This window comes from Paroedura picta, chromosome 2, assembly GCF_049243985.1.
Source record: "Paroedura picta isolate Pp20150507F chromosome 2, Ppicta_v3.0, whole genome shotgun sequence".
NCBI lineage: Eukaryota > Metazoa > Chordata > Lepidosauria > Squamata > Gekkonidae > Paroedura > Paroedura picta.
In genome coordinates, this window is record NC_135370.1 from 112,541,747 (window position 1) to 112,555,669 (window position 13,923).

At 40.8% G+C, this 13,923-nt stretch overlaps 1 protein-coding gene and 1 long non-coding RNA gene across 9 annotated transcripts in view; one reads left to right on the forward strand and one right to left on the reverse strand.

The window, feature by feature from the left end:
• Positions 1–13,923, reverse strand: part of SHANK2 (SH3 and multiple ankyrin repeat domains 2) — a 510,912-nt gene that overhangs the window by 149,044 nt on the left and 347,945 nt on the right. The window lies entirely within an intron of this gene.
• LOC143830139 (uncharacterized) overlaps positions 9,310–13,923 on the forward strand; it is a 50,901-nt gene continuing 46,287 nt past the window's right edge. Inside the window, exon 1 of the long non-coding RNA XR_013228361.1 lies at positions 9,310–9,393. This is a non-coding gene — a long non-coding RNA (uncharacterized LOC143830139). The remainder of the gene's footprint in view (positions 9,394–13,923) is intronic.

Sequence of the window (13,923 nt, forward strand, 5' to 3'; positions counted from 1 at the left end):
GACATCCCAAGATCATCCAAAAGTGGCCAACGTATTATCCACAATACTAAGGGTAAATCATATCTAAACCGCATATGGCTGGATAACAAATTTCTGTGTACCTCATTGTAAATCGCACATCATAATATGACCTCCTTGTTATCCAGTGCCTACTGTTTTATACATTATTGAAGGATTGTATATATTATTTTTTGTATTATTCTTGTTCTACTGTTTTATCTTTTATTGTGCCAATAAAAGTACTCTGTATTGTGTATTCACCAGTTTCTATTTGTTGTGTATTTGCTTCTATTACAAATTTGCTGTGACAAATCACAAAATTAATTTTAAAAATATAAAAACTTAAAGGCTAGTAATAACTGAAACAACATCTTTTCCATGAAGACAAGGAGAACTAAACCAAATCCAGTGACCCAATCCTGAAACCTGATGCTTAGTTTTAAGGCTGTCTGAAGGTAGGAAACAAGTTTCTGTTTAATCTATGAATTAGAATGGCATTGTGCACAAGTCCAAGCCATTCCACTTCTTTCACAGTAACTTTATTTCAATGATACTTCATCTAGGGCTGCTCTAAGTTTGAATGTAATACAACTTCAGACATATTGTTACTTGAACAGATCACATGTTATATAATAAATCCCATTCCAGAGGACTTGAAATAGCACTTTGGTATTAATCACAGAGGATGGTACATGCCTATTAAGAACATGTCACAGTGTGCAGATCTAGCTGCTCAGTTCTCTGGCAGAACACATAGCTCTTCCTGGCTATCTCATGGCCTGTTAAAACTGTGGCAACAATTAGCCTCACATATAGTCATGGGAAAAATAAAGGACACCTGAAGTTGATGTCAGGACATCTCATAATCTGGGTTCATGTTATTCTCAGAAATTGCTGCGGATGTATCATCAATTTATGAATAATATGGTCTAAGAGTACAAGATGGAATTATGTGTTGGAGCTAAGCCTGGCTCAGTGCTTGGATGGCACATTGTCATTTGTTACTTGGAATATTAATACAATAAAGAAACAACTATTAACTTATTTGCTCCACTGGTCTCAACCATAATTAGATTATGACAATAATTTATTTTGATTTCAATGAAACTTAAGTACATTTAGCTCCCTCTAACTTATATCCCTCAGGTTTATGTCAAACAAAATTACCAATATCATGTTATATGAATTACAAACAATACTTTCACAAAATTAGCAGGGTTCAAGTTCCCTTTTCCAGCAAATTCTGTATTGTCTAAAACTATCCTATCCTAGGTGTTTATGAAAGAGAGATGAACAGCATGCTTAGCTGAGCACATACAGCTTTTCTAAATAGTTCGGAAAATATGAAAATAAATACATGACTTAAAGAGTCTAGATTTTTATATCTGTATATTTAAGCCATTTTAGGAGTCCATTATTTGAGAGAACAAGATTGTTTCAAGTAAATAAATTTATAATTTATAACAAAACAATAAAAGAATAGACCATACTAAAGGAAACCTCAACCTACATAATACCTAAAGCATATTTTTCAAACTGCTTATCACAACTCATGCAAGTTGAGGAATAGATATCCATATCCACTTATATGTAATAATTTATTTTGCTATGTTTAGAATTTATATAAAATAATAAAAGGTCATTTTAAGGCTAAAGCTTTACAATACCAATTTAATTTGGCTTTTATCTTCAACTCAATGTACTATTGTAAGTAAGAAGAGGATGCATTCTTCCAGTTAATTTCATGTACTCTGACTAGCGGAGTAGCCAGAAGCTTGTTCAAATCTAGTGAAGTTATTCACCAGCTATTTTTAGTTCAAGTTCATTAATCATTTAGTTCATGTTTGTAAACTGATAGATGGCAGAATCACATCAATTCTTACATTTCTTTCAAATACTTTTCACAACTTGTTATACTTGAAATTATTACAGGCTTATGTTCATTTGTTTAGGAAGCACAATGAAATTACTATTTTTAAAACTTGAAACTCTGCAAAAAAGTGAGAAAACAGCTTAGAATTTTAGATCAGAATACAATAGACATGCACAGCTGTCTTATATAATTTTTACATGTCCTTCTGCTAATAGAAGATCACACTATTAATTTCAAGCATAGGTAAAGTTACAGAGCACTGAAATGCAATTCCATCTTACTGGGGTTTTTTTTGTATTTTCTAAACTGATTGCAGATTCTCTAATCTGTCTCAGATACCAGTATAGTTGACCCAAATGAAAGAGCTGAATTTCCCTAGCTTTTCCTAGGCTACTCGTAATTTAAACCCTTTGTTCTGATCCCCCCCTTCCAAGGGAAGGAAAGAGAAAGTGATCACTAAAATGGCAGTCAGCCATTTAAACTTGACAGTTGATAGGCATACCATCCAGTATCCTGTCTTACACAGTGTCCAACCAGTTCCTCTGGACAGCCCACAATAGGGCATAGAGACTGTGGCCTTTCCCTGATGTTGCCTCCTGGCTCTGGGATTCAGAGACTTAGTGCCTCTGAATGCAGAGGTTCCCCTCAGTCACCATGGCTTGTAGTCTTTGATAGACATCCTCCATTAATATATCTAACCACCTTTTAAAAATGTTTTTTTCCTGTGGTTATCACTACCTCATCTGTGGTCATCACTACCTCACCTTTTAATCAGTCAAGTAGTAAAGTAGTATTTCCTTTGACTGAACCTTCTGTCCATCAGTTTCATTGGATGCACTCAAATTCTAATTGTTTGGAGGAGGGAGAAACTCTCCTTGTCAATTCTCTCCATCCCATGCATAAATTTATAAACCTCTATCATGTCCACCCCCCACTAGTTGTTTCTTTTCTAAACTGAACAGTTCCAGACTCTTCAGCCTTTCCTCTTGGTTGCTTACCTCTGCACTTTTTACAGCTTTGCAGTATCTTTTTGGAGATATGTGGACCAGAAAAGTACACAGTGTTCCAAATAAGGCTGCACCAGAGATCTATACAGTGACATTACAATATAGCGGAGTACCTCAGGGCTCGATGCTCAGTCCGGTACTTTTTAACATATTTATTAATGATCTAGATGAGGGAGTGGAGGGACTACTCATCAAATTTGCAGATGACACCAAATTGGGAGGACTGGCAAATACTCCGGAAGATAGAGACAGAGTTCAACGAGATTTGAACACAATGGAAAAATGGGCAAATGAGAACAAGATGCAATTTAATAAAGATAAGTGTAAAGTTCTGCATCTGGGTCTGAAAAATGAAAAGCATGCCTACTGGATGGGGGATACGCTTCTAGGTAACACTGTGTGTGAACGAGACCTTGGGGGTACTTGTGGATTGTAAGCTAAACATGAGCAGGCAATGTGATGCAGCAGTAAAAAAGGCAAATGCCATTTTGGGCTGTATCAACAGAGGCATCACATCAAAATCACAAGATGTCATAGTCCCATTGAATACAGCACTGGTCAGACCACACCTGGAGTACTGTGTGAAGTTCTGGAGGCCTCACTTCAAGAAGGACGTAGATAAAATTGAAAGGGTACAGAGGAGAGCGCCGAAGATGATCTGGGGCCAACCCAGATAGGTTGAGGGACTTGGGAATGTTCTGCCTGGAGAAAAGGGGGTTGAGAGGGGACATGATAGCCCTCTTTAAGTATTTGAAAGGTTGTCACTTGGAGGAGGGCAGGATGCTGTTCCCATTGGCTGCAAAGGACACGCAGTAATGGGTTTAAACTACAAGTACAACGATATAGGCTAGATATCAGGGGGAAAAATTTCACAGTCAAGAGTAGTTCAGCAGTGGAATAGGCTGCCTAAGGAGGTGGTGAGCTCCCCCTCATTGGCAGTCTTCAAGCAAAAGTTGGATACACACTTTTCTTGGATGCTTTAGGATGTTTTGGGTTGATCCTGCGTTGAGCAGGGGGTTGGACTAGATGGCCTGTATGGCCCCTTCCAACTCTATGATTCTAATATCAGCCATTTTATTCTCCGTCCCTTTCCTAATAATTCTTAACATAGCATTTGCCTTTTTCACTGCTACAGCACACAGAGTTGACACTTTCAATGAGTTACCCATAACCCCAAGATTTTTTCCTCTCTCAGTCTCACCAAGTTCAGATCCCTTTGGCCTTTACTTGAAGTTGGATTATTTTGTCCCAGTGTGCATCAGTTTACACTTACCAACATTAAACTTCATTTGCCACATTGGTACCCACTCACCCAGCTTGTGGAGGTTCTGGTACTGGAAAAAATAATCCTGACTTTTAATATAGCTAATGGGACCAGTCGGTTTGCCCCAGACAGATTGGTAAAAATGTCAACAGTGTGGTGAAAAAGACAAACTCCATGCTGGGATTATCTGGAATAAAACAGCCAATCTTGTAAAAAGCCCCCAAGACTTATCTAAGGTTGCCATTGCTGCTACGGGGGAGGAACGGCGACAGGAACCTGGCTGGTTGGAGAGATTGCCCAGCCCTGGCATCCTCTGAGCAGTATGTGTGTTGGCATGGCAACAGGGGGTGTGGCCGAACTGGATGTCAGTTAAACGGATGGCCTGATATTCTTTGGTCTCTTTCCCCCCTTCAGGGCGGCCGAAGATGCAAAACCCACCCTCCCTCCCTGTTTATGAATTGTTTGACTTTTTGTTAGATGTTGGGTTATATTATTGATTAATTGTCACAGCCTGTGGAAGTGGAGCATGGGAAGGATCAATTTTGGGGAGGCCAAGCTTGCGCACTGTCCTCCCCTAGATTTGGGGGGCCCCTTAAAGGGCTGTGTGGATGCAGAGCCTGATTGAAGGCTAGCATTTCCGGGGGGCAGGAGAACCCAACAGAGGCTGGTGACCAGAGGGGTCCCTCCATGGTGCCTCCCTCCTGTTTCAGCTTGCCATTATGTCCAGGTTTTGGGGCTGGATAGCCAAGGCAACCCGTTGAAAGGCAGGCTGTGGTGGGCTTCCTTGTGGTAGGGTAACCACAAGATGGCATGATTCTCTTCCCATGCTTGCCACGTTCAATGTTGAATAAAGGCTGTGGCCAAATATTTTATGCCAAAATTATGGTTGTCAGTGTCCTCATTAGGCGGTCAATATCCCCCTGCAAGGCAATGCCCTAGTATAGATGCTCATTTGGAATACTGTGTACAGTTCTGGCCACCATATCTCAAAAATGTTATTGCAATGCTGGAAAAATACAGAAGAGAGCAGGCAAGTACAGAAGTCAACCCAAATGCTTAAGTGGTGGAAACACCTTTTCTGTGAGGAAAGGGTAAGCAGTCAGGGATTTCTAAATTTTAAAAGGACTGGCTAAAGGGGCATATGATAGAGGCTTTTAAAAATATGAATGGGGTGTTAAAAGTGGATACAGTGAACTTTTTCTTCTTGTCCCATAATTATTTTTTCCTTGATGTAATAAAGCAAAAAGAAATCCAGCAGCTGATTAAAATGAAACTAACTCTCACATCATCTAGATTTTGGTAGCACCCAATGGCATTCATAAGCAATAAATAGAGGACAGACATAAACAAAGTTCTTTACTCAATGAGTCATTAAAGTATCAAAATCAGTTCCAGATGACATAGTGATGATTATGAGCATACATTGCATTGGAAACAGGTTAGACATGAGAGGGTAAATCCATTAATTGTTACTAACCACAATGTGTAAAGGGAACTTACATATACAGAAGCAGCAAACCTCTGAATACCAGTGCAGGGAGGCCCCATCAGAAGAACAGCTGGTTTTGTACCATGCTTTTTACTACTTGATGGAGTCTCAAAGCAGCTTACAATCACATTCCCTCCCTCTCCCCACTACAGCCACCCTGTGTGATGTGAGAATAAGAGATCTCTGAGAGAACTATGACTGGCCCAAGGTCACCCAGCTGGCCGCATGTGGAATAGTGGGGAATCAAACCCGGTTCTCCAGATCAGAGGCTACATCTCTTAACCACTACACCGAGCTGGCTCTCTTTGACCTCTATGACCAGTTTGTGGTCCTTTCAGAGCAACTGATTGGCTGCACTGTGAAATATTCTGCTGCAATGAAGGGACTACGGGATTGATCTGGTGGTGTTCTTTTCATGTTCTTTTGATATTTTGCCTGTAGGTCTGGCTCTAAGCAGACAGCTATGGAAGTAACTGTCATTTCCCTTCAGTTCATGTAATATTCACAATCACTGAAAACTACTCAAGTTGTATTGAGCAATATTCCCTGTATTGTGATGACACTGTGGTAATTATAAAGAGGCAATAGAACAGCCAACTTAATCCTGACAAACATATGTTGCAAGCAGAAAACTAAACATCACTCACCTCAAACAACTCTATGAAAACATAATATGGTTGAAACAATGAATTACAAAAGAATTTATGTAAAATTATATCCAAAACTATTTTGGAATTATTGATAGTTAATTATTGGAATTAATTTTTTGAATTACTGATAGTTAATTGGAGGGGGGCAGAGTTGGATTTAATTTTTGTGTAAGAAGCAGAAATTCAGTGCATGAAACTTTCTTCACTACATTCAAGGATGCTAAAAATTTGAATGCAATTGTGAGTGCCAGCTAAGCTTCTTTTCCCTTGCATTCTTGTAGTAACTGCGTGTGCTACAGTTTGAGGGGCTTCGGTAAACAAGTGGCTTGTAGCTGCCTTTTTGTTTCTACTGTCTGCAAATTTAACCTCAGTCATCAGAGAAGAAGTCCCCTAGGGTCATGGTTGTGTTATTAGAATGACTAATTTCTTAAACACAGGATCACTGGCAGTTTGTCTACTTTTGCAACTGTAAGTGATCAACACGGAGACAGTTTCAACATGGAGGGGTAAAACGTGTGTGGTCTCCTGCTTGCAAATGTGCAATGGTAAACCTTGTGTTTACAGCCCTCCATATGGGAGACCTCTACTGCATTTTCCCTCTGCCCTATCACGGCTTTTGCCTCCTGACGAGGCTTCAAGGGAAAACAAAATGAACTTCTCCCCTGCTCCTGGCTTGTCAGTTGCAGCAAGCCACCAATCACAGCACAGCAGTTCTCTTGTGGACTGAAACTTTCTCCCCCACCCCCCAAGCTCCAAAATTAATTTTTTTAAAGGTACTTCAACGTTGCTATGCTGTAATGCCACAGCACAGATGCATTTTTAATAAAAAATTAACACTTATGTGTTGATATTGAAAAATGGCAGAACAATACAGCATTCCATTTTGTGGTTTGTGGTGTTTTGTTCTCTATTTATGTTTGGGTGGACTTGAGTTGCTGGACATGGCAACTGGAGCCCAAAGAATAATTTTGGGTAAATGGTAGGCTTTAAAATAAGGAGCATGCATGTCTGGATGATCAGGAGAAGGGTGCTTGATCATGTCCCCCCCCTTTCCCTGTTCATCCCTCCACCTCCAGATAACCCAAACAGGACTGTGTTTTGCCTGCCTGATCCCAAAAAGTCTGTGGTCACTTTAAAGAAGATTTTATTTTACCTTCGACAATGCAGTTCTGTGTTCCTGCAGCAACATGGACTGTGCCATTTTTAAAAAAATCTTGGAGCAGGAAATGGAGAAGGGAGGGTGGGTGCTAGGGTGGGACAATACTACAGTGATATTCTCACCTTTCCCCCTCAATGCAGGCTTGCCTCTGGTTAGAATGTGGTAAAATGTGGCCAATCCACTTTTTGTGATTTCCCTCAACCTGAGGCAAATCTGAGCAACACTTGAGCCAGCCCTTGGACAGCCCTGGGATGCAGGTAATGTCATGTTGAGGGGGTTCTAAAACTGCCAGCAACCAGAGGATGCCCAGGGGCAGATTCCTTGTGTGGAAACAGTCTGAATATATTGTTACAGATGTTTCCCTGATTGTGACAGGTTGGTTGCCATTCTTTGTAATTGCTAATGTGAGTGCTTTGTAATTGCTAATGTGAGAGAAGAATACTATATTACACGTGCAACAGACACATAACTTAATAATTTAAAAGCTGTAAAGTAAGATTTTTGCAGAAGAGGACAACAATTTCCATGATGATATGCAAGAATGCACTTGTATGAATTGAACTGAATCCAGTCAGCTAGGCAGTCATAGATGAACACTGAGTAATATGGCACATATACATCCCACTGCGTATGAGGCTCAAAGAGACACCAAAGTTATAAGCCTCCACTCAAAAAAAGACTTACGTTTTTCTTTCAATAATGCATCTATGGTTTGGATCTATTGGAAGACATAAGTAGTGTGGCCCGGCTCTGACAGAGCAGCAAATAATGGAGACTACATGGTTGTATTTTTCTTTGATATCCAACATATCAAAGACTAATGTATGCAGACTAATGTTAATCAAACATTAGTCAACATTAAAGAAACATTAGTCTCCATGATTGCTTCCTGTGAATAGGGTGCAAGAAAAACATCAGGTAAATCAAGTAGTCCGACTTCATCATTATGCCGTAAAAACTGTTGATTGCTGTATTTCTGCATATTAGTCAAGGCATGATATCTTTTCCTTATAGAAAGCATACCACTTTTAAAGCTCAGTAATGAAAGATGGAGTTGCCTAAGAGAATTCTGACTTCTTCATGCATAAACACCAAACACACAACAGAGGCTGAACATGTATTCTTCCTCCCTTTTCTCTCTCCTTCACAAACATAGAGGAAGAAACAAACACATCCCAAATAATCTCCTTATTAGCAGTAATGATAGAGTCCAAAAGAAAATTGTGCATGAAAGATGTGGAGAAGAAATAATGTACACAGAGTAAAATCAAGTCTCAAACACAGAGAAGGAGAGGAAGGCAGCCCACCCCAAACTGAATTGCTTGTCATGGTGAAGTCACATGGTTCATTATCCTCTTTAAGTTGGAGAAGGGAAGAAAAATTCAGAAAACTTTGTCCAAATGATCAAAATGGCAAAGAGAGTAAATTGAATTCAATAGGTTTAGAAGTATGGCATTGCAAACCACCTATCTTCTTAATTACTATCTCTAAGACATACACGTTGATAAAAAGGGGCATTGTTTTGGTCTCTTACCCACTCACACATGTTAACTAAACTAATCATTCCATCCACTGAATGATCACCTAAAAATCACAATCATAAAGTGAAAGAAGAGGAAATGTACCTTCAGTATTCTCTGCCTACATGACAACATTGTGAGGAACCCTGCTTGCTTTCCTCAAAGATTATGAAAGTCTTGGCTCCTTAACACAGGTGGGATTTATACAAACAACAGAGAAAGAGATTGACAGAGAGTCTGGGCCACTGGATACTGCCAAGGACCTTTTATGTACGGTGGTAGCTTCCCCGCACTGGTGCCGTGCTGTTGCAGCGGGTCACAATGCCCCACTGTTTCCCATTTACGCACAGGACTGGGGCACGCTGGGTTGCCCCAGCGTAGCGCGCACGCTTTACACCGGGGCCAGGAGGGCCAGATTGCTGCCGGCTGAGGTAAGTGAAGCAGCGGGGGTGAGGGAGGTGGGGAGGGGCCAGACCCCCTCCATACACACTGGTGGGGCCAGGGGCGACCCGCCCCTGACAGCTCTGTGGCTCCATGGAGCCCACAGGGACATGTGGTGTCCCTTAAGGGACACTGCAGGTCGAGGCTGGGTGGGCCGACAGGCCTGATGCTGGCGATTATGCAGAGCGCTGGCCCGCCGCAGCCCTGGCTTACCCAGGATGCTACAGAAGATCATGCGTTTGCTTAATGCGGGCCTTCCATAGCCCTGGGCCAGGAGGCGCCTGCGCTGGTGGCGGCAGCGAGCGTTATCGGGGATTTTTCCCAAAGCGCTGCTGCTGCCAACGTGGGCATTACGGCCTGTGCGTAATGGGCCATGTGCAGTCTAGTGATCAGTGGTAAATCTTCAGTTCCCATCTAGAGGCTGGCAAGCATACAGCAGAGCAGGCAAAAGAATATGTTTTCATTGTGGGTCATCCCCCAGCCATAAGAGCTGCTTAGACCAGTGGTCCCCAACCTTTTTATCACCAGGGACCGGTCAACGCTTGACAATATTACTGAGGCCTGGGTGGGGGGATAGTCGCCCCCAGCTGAGCCCCTGCTCCACTTGCTTTCCCGCTGGCGCCCCTGACTTCCTGCCGCCCGCTGGGGGGGGGGCGCTGCAAGCAGCAGCTGCGCAGTGCCATGCCGAGGGGAAGCCCCAGCCATGGCAGCCGCTGGAGAGCACCAAAGGGGAGCCAGAGGCAGAGTGGCAGGGCAGCTTCCAAGGGCTTTCTTTTTTCCAAGTTGAAATTATTAACAGACATAAGTTTTGTTAACACTCAGCAGAATTCCAGATGGTTTTCAAGCATGTGAGGAAATGTCCAGATCATTAAGTAACTATATTTTGAGATTCCTATGATAAAAGGATATGGAGGAAGAATGCAAATACAGCAGTCACGCAAATTCTCAAATAAGATCTTCAAATCAATAGTGAATGAAATTAAAGCATTTTAATAATTCAAAAAATCTGCCCATGTTCTACAAAATCTATATCAATAGATAGCACATCATGAATATTACCATATTTATGAATTCCTTACATTAAATCCTACTGCACCAAGAGGGACATAGTAGTATGCAGTTTAACTATTCTTGTTCATTGGTATTGCCTTCCTTATGGTTTAGTTCTTCATTATACAGGAATAGTGACCTTATAAGAGGCACCAGGGGAGGATCATTAACAAGAATCAAACTACTATATGATCATCTAGCCATTTTACGGACTCTCTCTGGCACTGCCCAATAATTTGTTCCTGTTCTTTCCTCAAGTTAGGCTACTAACACATCTGTAATGAAGCAAAAGAAAAGAAAAAAGATGTCCTTTTGCACACCAAAATGCTTTCTGCATTCACAGCTTAATTTCAATTCCTATTTAACTGAACCAGTATTGCTTTAATCCACATCCCTCTTCAACTGGGGTGCCCAAAACTGAACACAGTACTCTGAGGTATAACTAGAGCAGAGTAAAGTGGTACCATCACCTCACATGATCACCTCACTATACTTGTCACAGCCCAAAATCCCATTTGCTTTTTTTCATCAATTAGTCATACTGCTGACTTCAGCTCACTGTATGGTCTACTAAGACAATTAGATCCTTTTAACATAAGACAAATGTCCCCTATCCTATAATGATGCATTTGATTTTTTCTACCTAAATGCAGAATTTTACATTTATCACTATCGAAATTCATTTTAGCTCAGTTTTCCAGCCTGTCAAGATCATCCTGTATCCTGATACTGTCTTTGCTTACCCCTCCACTGGATTAAAATGATACTAAATGTGAGGGACACAGCAACTATTATAAAAGTAGCAAAGTTTTTACTGGCAATTTTAAATGAAAATCTTTTATGATAGATTTTACATCTGAAACTGTTTGAAATTTTCATTTTATGCTTTGCAATTTTATGCCAATAAAGGTACTCTGAATCTGAACCCCTCCCAGTTTAGTATCAGCTGCAAATTTAGTAAGCACCTCCTCTATTCCTTCATCTAAATTCTTTATGAATATGTTGAACAACACAGAACCCAGGACAGATTCATGAGGCACTCCACTTGTCACTCCTCTCGAAGAGGATGACAAAACATTAACAAACCCACTTTGGGTGTGATCTGCCAACCAGTTATCGATCCATCTAATAGGATCCATACCATATTGTACCAACTTGTCAACAAGAATATCAAAAGCTTTACTGAAATCAGGATAAAATATGTCCACAGCATTCCTCTCATCCAGCAAGGTAGTAACATTCTTTAAAAGAGAGATAAGGTGAATCTGGCCATTTCTTCTTGAGAAACTTGTATTGACTCTTAGTAATGACAGTCATCTGCTCTAGCTGTTCTACAATTTTGCCAGCTATAGACGTCAAGCTGACAGGTCAGTAGTTACTCAGATCCTCCTTTTTCCCCTTCTTGAAGATGGGGGCAACATTTGCCCTCCTCCAATCTTCTGGTACTTCACCTGTTCTCCGAGAATTGCGAAAAATTAATGGACAGAGGTTAAGAAATTACATCCACAAGTTCTTTTAGTGCCCTTGGATGCAATTCATCTGGCCAAAAGGACTGAGTTTCATTTAAAGAAACTAGGTGTTTATGGACTAACCCTACAGTGATCCTAGGATGCAATTCCCACCACCTATCACATGATATGATTTTGCCACATTGAGTATGATTTCTCTTGCAAGAGAAGACTGAGGTGAAGTAGGAACTGCCCTCTCATCATTACCTGTCACAATTTTACTTTCCTGTCCCCGCAACGCTCCTACCATGTCCTTACTCTTTTTTTACCTTGAATATAACTGAAGAACCCTTTTGTATTGCCTTTAATATTTCTTGCTAGCCTAAGCTTATACAGAAATTTCACTTTTCTAATACTCTCCCTACAAGCACTGGTTATCTGTTTATATTCGTAATTGGTTATAAGGTTAAAAGACCATACAGAGAAATTAAAATAACCTTAAGTTTTCTCATCTTTAACCGCTCCTGCGAAGCAGAATAAATAAAAGAGTAAGCCCTAAGGGGGAGGAGAAAGGGCGGGCTCTGTCTGGGATAAAAACTCAGAGGGCCCAATCAGGAGCCACGAAGCGAGTGTCACTCCATGGCCCACCCTTCACACCCCCCCTGTCCCCTTCCCTTTCACCTACCTCTCTGCCTGCCTTCCTTTCTTCCTTCTTACTTCCTGACTTCCTCTATTTCTCCATCTCCTTCTTGTCTCTCTGGCTCTCCCTCTCACTTGCTTCCTGTCTTTCTCCTTTACTTCCTTCGTTTCTCCCTTCTACCCATCCCTTCAACCACCCCTTGTCCTTTTTTCTCCCTCCCTTACCTCCTTTCCTCTTCTTCCTTCTTTGCCGACAGTCTGCCTCCCCATTCTCTAGCGCCCACTGTATTTCTTCTACAGCGGGCTTAATTTCCTATACAAATTCATACATTTCATTCAGTTCTATGGCTTGTATGCGCACACAAAATTCCTTGCATTCAGGGCTGTTTGTAGGATAAGTAAATACAATGAAAATTCCAGCTGGTTTGTTAACCAAAGAGATTGTCAGATGTCAGATAATGTATATGAAATTCATATATGAAGGTTAGTGTAGAAATGCTATTTTGATCAAGCTGATCAAGACCAGAGTATCACTGTGATCAGTGTGGACATTTTTGCTATTGCCAAGGCTTGTGATTATCTGTACATTGAAACCTAGAGATGAGATTGGCTCAATACCACCAGTGGGCAAAAACTTCCCTCTTTATCTTGTTTTTGAAAATATACATGACTGGAAATTGTGCAGTGAGATGACACTGTTTTCAGGTGAAAAGGTCTGTTCTCATACTAAAAGTCATAAAGTTCAAGCAATTTTTTTCTTAATTCTGCTCTTACTGTAGAAAACCTTTGCAAAGATTTTAGGAGGGTAACAGAAACAAAGCTATACCTATATATCTGTAAACATAAGATGCAATGGAAGAAACTGTTGACCAGGAAAGAACAAATATTGTAGCATAGGAAACAATTCAACAGAGCAGCAGGAAAACGATGTAGCTTGCAATGTAGACACGACCTTATTTAATAAGGTAAACAGCAATATCACTCCAAATGACTACAGCGTGGTTGCCAGCTGGGACGCTGATTATTTAAGGCCTGATCAGTTGCTCTACCAATTGGCCAAATGAGTGAATTCCTGGATTTAATATGTTTAGACTTAAGTCATTATCAAAGTACCCAAAGATATAAAACTGCAAGTTCAGTGGTTCACATTAAATGCCGCAACAGCTGTCCTTCGCCCCCTCTTCTGTAAGTCTTACATCTTAGCTAGTGACACAGTGCAATTCTCGTTGCTAGGAAACTGTTGCTCTGAGTTACTAAACGAGCAATGCAAAATTGCACTGCTATAGCAAGAATATTTGTTATAGTCCATGATGCTTTGTTTTGCTTGTTGTCCAGTCACTCTTATTATCTCTCACAGTCAAAATCAATGACTTAGGTTATTAA